Source organism: Bos javanicus, chromosome 3, assembly GCF_032452875.1.
Source record: "Bos javanicus breed banteng chromosome 3, ARS-OSU_banteng_1.0, whole genome shotgun sequence".
NCBI classification, from domain to species: Eukaryota; Metazoa; Chordata; class Mammalia; order Artiodactyla; family Bovidae; genus Bos; species Bos javanicus.
Window position 1 is genome coordinate 90,526,737 of NC_083870.1, and position 9,716 is coordinate 90,536,452.

The window sequence follows — 9,716 nt, forward strand, 5'->3', positions numbered from 1 at the left end:
TAGGGTTGACTGATTTGATCTCCTTGCAGTGCAAGGGACTCTCAGGAGTCTTCTCCAACACCACAGTTCAAAAGCATCAATATGTTATAAACATATGTTCATAGGATAGCTAAATCTCAACTTATTTGCTCACCTATAAAAGGGAAACAGTTATATATACCTTACAAGCTTTTGGCAATTATTAATAAATTAGTTAATTGAATATTATGGCTCTGTATAGGGATAAGTCATTCTCAGTTCAGTTCAGTTCAGTCGCTCAGTCATCTGACTCTTTGTGACCCCATGAACTGCAGCACACCAGGCTTCCCTGTCCAGCATCAACTACCAAAGTCCGCCCAAACCCATGTCCATTGAGTCGGTGATGCCATCCAACCATCTCATCCTCTGTTGTCCCCTTCTCCTCCTGCCCTCAATCTTTCCCAGCATCAGGGTCTTTTCAAATGAGTCAGCTCTTCGCAGGAGGTGGCCAAAGTATTGGGATTTCAGCTTCAAAATCAGTCCTTCCAATGAATACCCAGGACTGATTTCCTTTAGGATGGACTGGTTGGATCTCCTTGCAGTCCAAGGGACTCTCAAGAGTCTTCTCGAACACCACAGTTAAAAAGCATCAATTCTTTGGCACTCAGCTTTCTTTCTAGTCCAACTCTCACATTAATACATGACTACTGGAAAAACCATAGCCTTGACTAGATGGACTTTTGTTGACAAAGTAATGTTTCTTCTTTTTAATATGTTGTCTAGGTCATAGCTTTCCTTCCAAGGAGTAAGCGTCTTTTAATTTCATGGCTGCAATTACCATCTGCAGTGATTTTGGAGCCCCCAAAAATAGTCAACCACTGTTTCCACTGTTTCCTCATCTATTTGCCATGAAGTGATGGACATTCTAGTGAGATCAATAAAAGCAGTATCTCACACATTTAGAGAAAAAAACTATGGTTTGATTAAGTAGATTTCTATGATGATGTCTCAAGGTCAAAAGTAGAATCCAGAATAGAAGTTCTAGGAAAGCAGTCTTCTTATCACTATAGACTAAGAACTTTTAAAGCCTTAAGTATCACCCAACAATAGACTACACTGACACCAAAGTAGTAAGTTCTCCAACAGTAGCAGAGGATATTGCTAATGTATAGAGACTAGATTAGACAACTCGTATGCTTTTTGCAAACTCAGAAATTCTCTAATTATATAGAACAGCAACAAGGACAAAACAACCAAAAGAACCCACAGGTTTGCACATGAAACACAAAAGGGAGTGTTGTTCCGTAGGACAGAAGGGATGGAAATAATCTGCTTTAAAATTGTCTAAGGCAAATCTGAGTGAGATATTGTTTTCAGTTAGCAGGTCTTCAAAATACAGCTCTATGGATACAGCTTGAAGATGATTCTCTTTCTTCCTTAGGGTCACAAAGATAAAAGAATGAATGGTCTCTTAAGTCTTAGATTGGAAGCCTGTGGTGAAGGAGACATGTTCAAGTAACTTTTTATACAGCCCTTATAATTGTTTACATGGTGAGTGCATTAAAGAACCAAGAGAAAGCACCATTTTTTCCAAAGTGATCTAGAATAAAACTTAAGTAAAAACTCGAGAAAAAGGCAAACATTTCATCCTTCCAGAAGGACACACAAACATAGACAACAACACCTAGAAAAGAAATCAAGTGCCTGAATCCCTAGTTCATGTCCAAGAAGTCAGATCTCAGTCACCATATCACAATGTCCCAGTATAATTCAGTCAAGGTATACCACAAGGGGTTGGCTAGTGATGCCTCAATATAAGAGTGTGAACCACTTATTTATGTTAATTTACCAGCATGTCAAAAAGCACTTTATTCTGTTTAGAATAGTTTATGTTCTCATGCTTTCTTGCCAGATGCCTTTGGAGCAAGTGCTTTCTGGGCTGGAGCTTTCTGACCCTTCTGAGCTTTTGGAGAAGGTGCTACATTCTGACCTGCAGCTTTCTGGGCAGGAACCTCCTGGGCTGATGCCTTCTTACCCGCAATGGTCATCTTTTTTTTTCTCTTTTTGCTGGAACACTGGCAGTGGCAACAGCTTCTGCAGCTGTCCCCTTAACAGTAAGTGCTTTTTTGGGAGAAGCTTTTAAGAGAGCTGCCTTTTCAAGTTTCTTAACTTCAAACTTGATGAGTCTTGCCTTTGTGACTTTTTTTTTTTTAATTTTATAGTCAAATATATTTTATTCATTTTTTTACTTTACAATATTGTATTGGTTTTGCCATACATCAACATGAATATGCCACAGGTATACACATGTTCCCCATCCTGAACCCCCTTCCTCCTCCCTCCCCATACCATCCCTCTGGGTCATCTCAGTGCACCAGCCCCAATCATCCAGTATCATGCATTGAACTTGGACTGGCGATTTGTTTCATGTATGATATTATACATGTTTCAATGCCTTTGTGACTTTTTAACAATTGAAATCTGTCATCCTGGATTTCTTTTTTCTGGCTTCAATCTTCTTGACCCACCTTGTGGCCGCTCACTTTGCAGGGATATCTGCCTTCTCCTAGGCTTTTCCAACATAATTCTGGTGATCACTGTGTGGGAACTTGAAGAGGAAATCAGTGAGCTGATATATTTGAAAGGCATAGCCTGTCTCCATCGGTACAGTTCAATTCAGTTCAGTCGCACAGTCATGTCCAACTCTTTGAGACCCCGTGAATTGCAGCACACCAGGCCTCCCTGTCCATCACCAGCTCCCGGAGTTCACACAAACTCATGTCCATTGAGTTGGTGATGCCACCCAGCCATCTCATCCTCTGTCATCCCTTTCTCCTCCTGCCCCCAATCCCTCTCAGCATCAGAGTCTTTTCCAATGAGTCAACTCTTTGCATAAGGTGGCCAAAGTATTGGAGTTTCAGCTTCAGCATCAGTCCTTCCAAAGAACACCCAGGGCTGAGCTCCTTTAGAATGGACTGTTTGGATCTCTGTACAGTCCAGGGGACTCTCAAGAGTCTTATCCAACGCTACAGTTCAAAAGCATCAATTCTTCGGTGCTCAGCTTTCCTCACAGTCCAACTCTCACATCCATACATGACCACAGGAAAAACCATAGCCTTGACTAGACGGACCTTTGTTGGCAAAGTTATGTCTCTGCTTTTGAATATGCTATCTAGGTTGGTCATAACTTTCCTTCCAAGGAGTAGGTGTCTTTTAATTTCATGGCTGCAATCACCATCTGCAGTGATTTTGGAGCCCCCCAAAATAAAGTCTGACACTGTTTCCACTGTTTCCCCATCTATTTCCCATGAAATGATGGGACCAGATGCCATGATCTGGTTTGTTTTGTTTTCTGAATGTTGAACTTTAAGCCAACTTTTTCACTCTCCACTTTCACTTTCATCAAGAGGCTTTTAAGTTCCTCTTCACTTTCTGCCATAAGGGTGGTGTCATCTGCATGTCTGAGGTTATTGATATTTCTCCCAGCAACCTTGATTCCAGCTTGTGCTTCTTCCAGTCCAGTGTTTCTCATGATGTACTCTGCATATAAGTTAAATAAGCAGGGTGACAATATACAGCCTTGACATACTCCTTTTCCTATTTGGAACCAGTCTGTTGTTCCATGTCCCGTTCTAACTGTTGCTTCCTGACCTGCATATAGGTTTCTCAAGAGGCAGGTCAGGTAGTCTGGTATTCCCATCTCTTTCAGAACTTTCCACAGTTTATTGTGATTCACACAGTCAAAGGCTTTGGCATAGTCAATAAGGCAGAAATAAATGTTTTTTCTGGAACTCTCTTGCTTTTTTGATGATCCAGCGGATGTTGGCAATTTGATCTCTGGTTCCTCTGACTTTTCTAAAACCAGCTTGAACATCTGGAAGTTCACAGTTCACGTATTGCTGAAGCCCGGCTTGGAGAATTTTGAGCATTACTTTCCTAGCGTGTGAGATGAGTGCAATTGTGCGGTAGTTGAGCATTCTTTGGCATTGCCTTTCTTTGGGATTGGAATAAAAACTAACCTTTTCCAGTCCTGTGGCCACTGCTGAGTTTTCCAAATTTGCTGGCATATTGAATACAGTACTTTCACAGCATCATCCTTCAGGATTTGAAATAGCTCAACTGGAATTCCATCACCTCCACTAGCTTTGTTCATAGTGATGCTTCCTAAGGCCCACTTGACTTCACATTCCAGGATGTGTGGCTCTAGGTGAGTGATCACACCATCGTGATTACCTTGGTTGTGAAGATCTTATTTGTATAGTTCTTCTATGTATTCTTGCTACCTCTTCTTAATATCTTCTGCTTCTGTTAGGTCCATACCATTTCTGTCCTTTATCAAGCCCATCTTTGCATGAAATGTTCCCTTGGTATCTCTAATTTACTTGAAGAGATCTCTAGTCTTTCCCATTCTGTTGTTTTCCTCTATTTCTTTGCATTGATCGCTGAGGAAGGCTTTCTTATCTCTCCTTGCTCCATACTTGAGTACAAAGTCCATCCACCAAAGTCCTGTTCTGATTATCAACATCTACAATCATGACCAGCTTCTGGGCACAAGACTCCAAGGAGGTGTAGGTCACCCAGCCAACCTCTATGAAGTGCCTGAACACCATGTTGGTGGCGTTTGGCAAGAGGGAACAACTTATTTTTAAAAGGCTCCTAAGCTGGACTCGTCTGTAGAGAGGCCTGCTGACCTCAAACTCACCTTAAAACAGTGCTCAAACAGAGGAAACTACACTGCACTAGAATGAGAAGAAGATGGCATCAGAAGCAGATAGCTTGCCTAAGATGCTGATCTGAATTTTATGATCATTTATAATGTTTTCTTGATTCCTTGGACCTATGCCTATCAGTCACATATTTTCTATTGTGGACATGATTCTATGCTAGTTTAAAACTCAATCCAATTATTTGGTTTTGGCCAATTACCTGTGCCTAGTACTTCTAGGTTCCCTGTTCTCTAGGTGGATTTCTGTTCTCTAGGGCTCTGATTGGATACCTCCTAGGAAATTTATTTTCGATGAGTGGTCAGTAGCAGTTTGTGTGTGTGTGTGTGTGTGCCTTCTGTTGGGTTGGAGGATGTAATTGACCATATCTAAGCCTTACTGAAGAGGAACTAAAAAGCCTCTTGATGAAAGTGAAAGTGAAGAGTGAAAAAGTTGGCTTAAAGCTCAACATTCAGAAACCGAAGATCATGGCATCTGGTCCCAACACGTCATGGGAAATAGATGGGGAAACAGTGGAAACAGTGTCAGACTTTATTTTGGGGGGCTCCAAAATCACTGCAGATGGTGATTGCAGGCACGAAATTAAAAGACACCTACTCCTTGGAAGGAAAGTTATGACCAACCTAGATAGCATATTCAAAAGCAGAGACATTACTTTGCCAACAAAGGTCCGTCTAGTCAAGGCTATGGTTTTTCCTGTGGTCATGTATGGATGTGAGAGTTGGACTGTGAGGAAAGCTGAGCACCGAAGAATTGATGCTTTTGAACTGTAGTGTTGGAGAAGACTCTTGAGAGTCCCTTAACTGCCAGGAGATCCAACCAGTCCATTCTGAAGGAGCTCAGCCCTGGGATTTCTTTGGAAGGAATGATCCTGAAGCTGAAACTCCAGTTCTTTGGCCACCTCATGCGAAGAGTTGACTCATTGGAAAAGACTCTGATGCTGGGAGGGATTGGGGGCAGGAGGAGAAGGGGACGACAGAGGATGAGATGGCTGGATGGCATCACTGACTAGATGGATGTGAGTCTGAGTGAATTCCGGGAGTCGGTGATGGACAGGGAGGCCTGGCGTGCTGTGATTCATGGGGTCGCAAAGAGTCGGGCATGACTGAGCGACTAAACTGAACTGAACTGAAGCCTTAACAACTTTCATAACCTTTAAATGATAGTAATCGGGCTATTAGCCTATTGAATTCTGTCTCTATGATAAGAAAGGCAGTGCTACACAACTGCAAGGCCCTTGACACCTTATAGCATTCCAGGGAGATGTCTGTGCTACAATTCAAACTGAATGCTGTATTTTCATACCTGATGAATCCTTTAACGTGACACATTTGAACCACATGAAAAATGAGATTTCTGCTTTAAGTGATTCATTCCCTAGTCTTCATGATCTTAAAAAATAAACAAACAAACAAACAAAAAACTGGTGTGGGAGGCTCATGGCTAAAATATTTACTTTTAATTCCACTGATGTTATTAACTATACCATTTGTATTTTGCTTGTTTCACAAGATTATTTCTTGTATTACCAAGTATATGACTGAGCCTCCAATGGAAATGATGACTATACTTGAAGCAGTTGATTAAAGTATAGCTTGATATATGATCAATGATTATAACAGTGTAACTCTAGGTATGGAAAGACCCAATGAGAAGGAATACTTTCCTGGACCATAACTAGAAGACAGGTATCCAGAGATCTTTGACTATTAAGACCTAGTCCAGTAATAGCACATTGAGTGTCTTATCAAAAACCTTCTTCAGAACTGGTAATGAGCCTTCCCAGCAACACCGGACAAAATGGTGGGAAATGGCCCCCAATGTATGGTCGGATTTATGACAACAAGGGGGCCATGTCAACTACAAATTGGCACTTACCAAGAGCAGTGCCAATGACTGAACAACAAAGCCATTTGCCATCTGCCTCTACAGAGACTGAACCCCATGTTGCTATAGCTGTTGACCTTCAATACCCCCTGAGGGAGTTCAGGGTGGAGTGAGGCACTCTGAGCTCCAGGGAATCTGGGGGGACAGGACTTTAGATAGTTGGATGTTTTTAGGAAAGATTTTATAATCTCAATCCTTGCATCTCTTCCTATCTACAGAAGCACTAAATCCCTTCATGGTGTTATCAGATCCTCATGACTAACAAAAACCTTTGTAAAATGGGTGCTTCATGGCATTGTACTCCCCCTTCAACAAAACCTTATATATTGACTTTCCCCCACTGCAGCTTTGGAGCAGTCTCTTAGAGCTATCTGAGATGCTGTCTCCCGGGCTGCAGTCCTCATTTTGCTCCAAATAAAATTTAACTCACAACTCAAAACAAATAATAAATAAAAATAAAAGGAATGCTGCTGAATGGTGTGTGCTTAGTTGTTCAGTCATGTCCAACTCTTTGTGACCACATGGACTATAGCCCACCAGGCTCTTCTGTCCATGGGGTTCTTCAGGCAAGAATATTGGAGTAGATTGCCACATCCTCCTCCAGGGACCTTCCCAACCAGGAAGTTCAAAAGGGAGGAAATATATGTATGGCTGATTCATTTTGCTGTACAGTAGAAATTAACAAAACATTGTCAAGCAACTCAGTTCAGTTCAGTCACTCAGTCATGTCCGACTCTTTGCAACCCCATGAACCACAGCACGCCAGGCCTCCCTGTCCATCACCAACTGCTGGAGTCTGCTCAAACCCATGTCCATTGAGTTGGTGATGCCATCCAACCATCTCATCCTCTGTCATCCCCTTCTCCTCCTGCCCTCAATCTTTCCCAGCATCAGGGTCTTCTCAAATGAGTCAGCTCTTCGCATCAGGTGGCCAAAGTATTGGTGTTTCAGCTTCAACATGAGTCCTTCCAATGAACACCCAGGACTGATCTTCTTTAGGATGGACTGGTTGGATCTCCTTGCAGTCCAAGGAACTCTCAAGAGTCTTCTCCAACACCACAGTTCAAAAGCATCAATTCTTCAGCACTCAGCTTTCTTTATAGTCCAACTCTCACATCCATATATGACTACTGGAAAAACCATAGCCTTGACTACACAGACCTTTGTTGACAAAGTAATGTCTCTGCTTTTGAATATGCTACCTAGGTTGGTCATAACTTTCCTTCCAAGGAGTAAGCATCTTTTAATTTTAAGCAACTATACTCCAATAATATTTAATTAAAAAAAATTAACACTACTGGAAGAATTCTACCCTTGGGTGTTAGTTCAGCCTGAAGATCTTTGTTTGTTTGTTTTTTAACTTTAGGCTATACCATGTGGCATGCAGGATCCTAGTTCCCTGACCAGGGATCAAACCTGCACCCCTGCAGCACAAGCACACAGTCCCAACCATTGGACCACCCAGGAAATCCCAAGTCTGAGGATTTTAGATGCTCATCATACCTCCCTCACAGTGCTGTCTGAGAATTAGATCTAAAAGTAAAGAAGCTTCTGCCAGGTCTTTGCAAGAATAGGCAGGACTCACTAAAGGAGAGAGAGACTGTCAAAATCTCTCATTTCTTAGAGATCTATCAGGCACATTCTGAAAGTCCTGTTGGAACATGGTGGTGTCTGCTATTGGTATCTTTTATCTTTTGCCTATCTTCCCTGCTTCATTCTACCATATTCTGAATTTTGTTCAGAGAACTTCTCAAACTTTACTAAGGCCATTTGAAGTGGTGTAATGGAGAACAGAGGTAAGGGGCTGCATTGGGGGGCATGGTTTTTCTGCCTATGCTGCTGCTTATATAGGGGGTACAGCACCATCTCAAGGGGAAGTAAAGTCCAGGAGTTTCAGGTGAGGACTACTTCCAAATAAGCAGGGGCTTCCAGTGGTGGGAGACCAAATGTGGGAGACCATCCATAATAATAAGCTAAGTGGTACTCTGAAGAAGATGACCCTGGAAGTGAGAGAAGCGTGGAAGGCTATCACTTAGATAACAATATATCAAGATGGAGTCAGGTTAACTCTGTAAAAATACCTCTCTATGTACCTTATAGAATGCTTTTTTTGAGTGGAAGGGAAAGACATGGCATTATAGCTATGGTATGCGAAGGCGAGGGAGGAAGCGATGTCGAATGCAGAACCTACAGACAAACGTTCTCTCAGTGGATGCTCAGCACAGGGGAGAACACCAGGCTGTGAGCTTCATCTTCTATGCATGTCTCAACAGAATTTAATTATATTAATTAAAAACAATTAGATGAGAAATAGTTATGGGATGGTAGATATGATGGAAACAGTATGAGCTTTGGACTCAAATGTTCTGAGTCTCAGCCTTGGTTTTTAAACATATTCTTTATTTTATTTTTTATAGAGGTTAGTTAAATTATAGTGTGTCAGTTTCAAGTGTACAGCAAAGTGATTCAGTTCTCTCTCTATATATATATTATATATATATATTCTTTTTCAGATTATTTTCCATTATAGGTTGTGGTTATTATAAAATTTTAAGTATTGTTCCCTGCACTACACAACAGGTCCTTCCAGTTTACCTATTTTATAGATAGTAGTGATATATCTCTCTATATATATCTATCTATAGATTCATGGGGTCGATTACACCATTATACCACTTCAAACGGCGATCCATGGGGTCGCAAAGAGTTGGACACAACTGAGCAACTGAACTGAACTGAACTGAACTGAGGAGGTAGACTGTGTAAGGTACCCAGAGGAACTGGAGGCAGCTCATGGTATCTTTAGTGAAGACCATGCTGTGGAAGTGGAGGAAGCGAGGATAGAAGAAACCAGGTGTGTAAAATGCTTACATTAATCACATTGACAGCAACCCCCTCAAGCAGTGGTAGCCACTATCTTCATGGTTACCTGTTTGATAAACATTATTAGAATGCAGAGAATTGTCTTTGAAAGGAAGAGAAAAGAAATTATTTCATAATCTAGGGCAGTCATGGAGGAAGTTTGGATGAGTTCAGGGGCCAGGGTGGTATAGATGCGGTAGCAAATTACACAAACACCTCAGGGTCTCATGGGCCGCTCAGAACTGGGGATTTGATAAAACTTGGCCTTCTTTTTAGATGGAAAGC

General features: G+C 41.6%; 1 pseudogene; it reads right to left on the reverse strand.

The window, feature by feature from the left end:
* Positions 1-1,843: 1,843 nt before the first annotated feature.
* LOC133245219 (large ribosomal subunit protein eL14-like) lies at positions 1,844-4,568 on the reverse strand (annotated as a pseudogene).
* Positions 4,569-9,716: the final 5,148 nt, after the last annotated feature.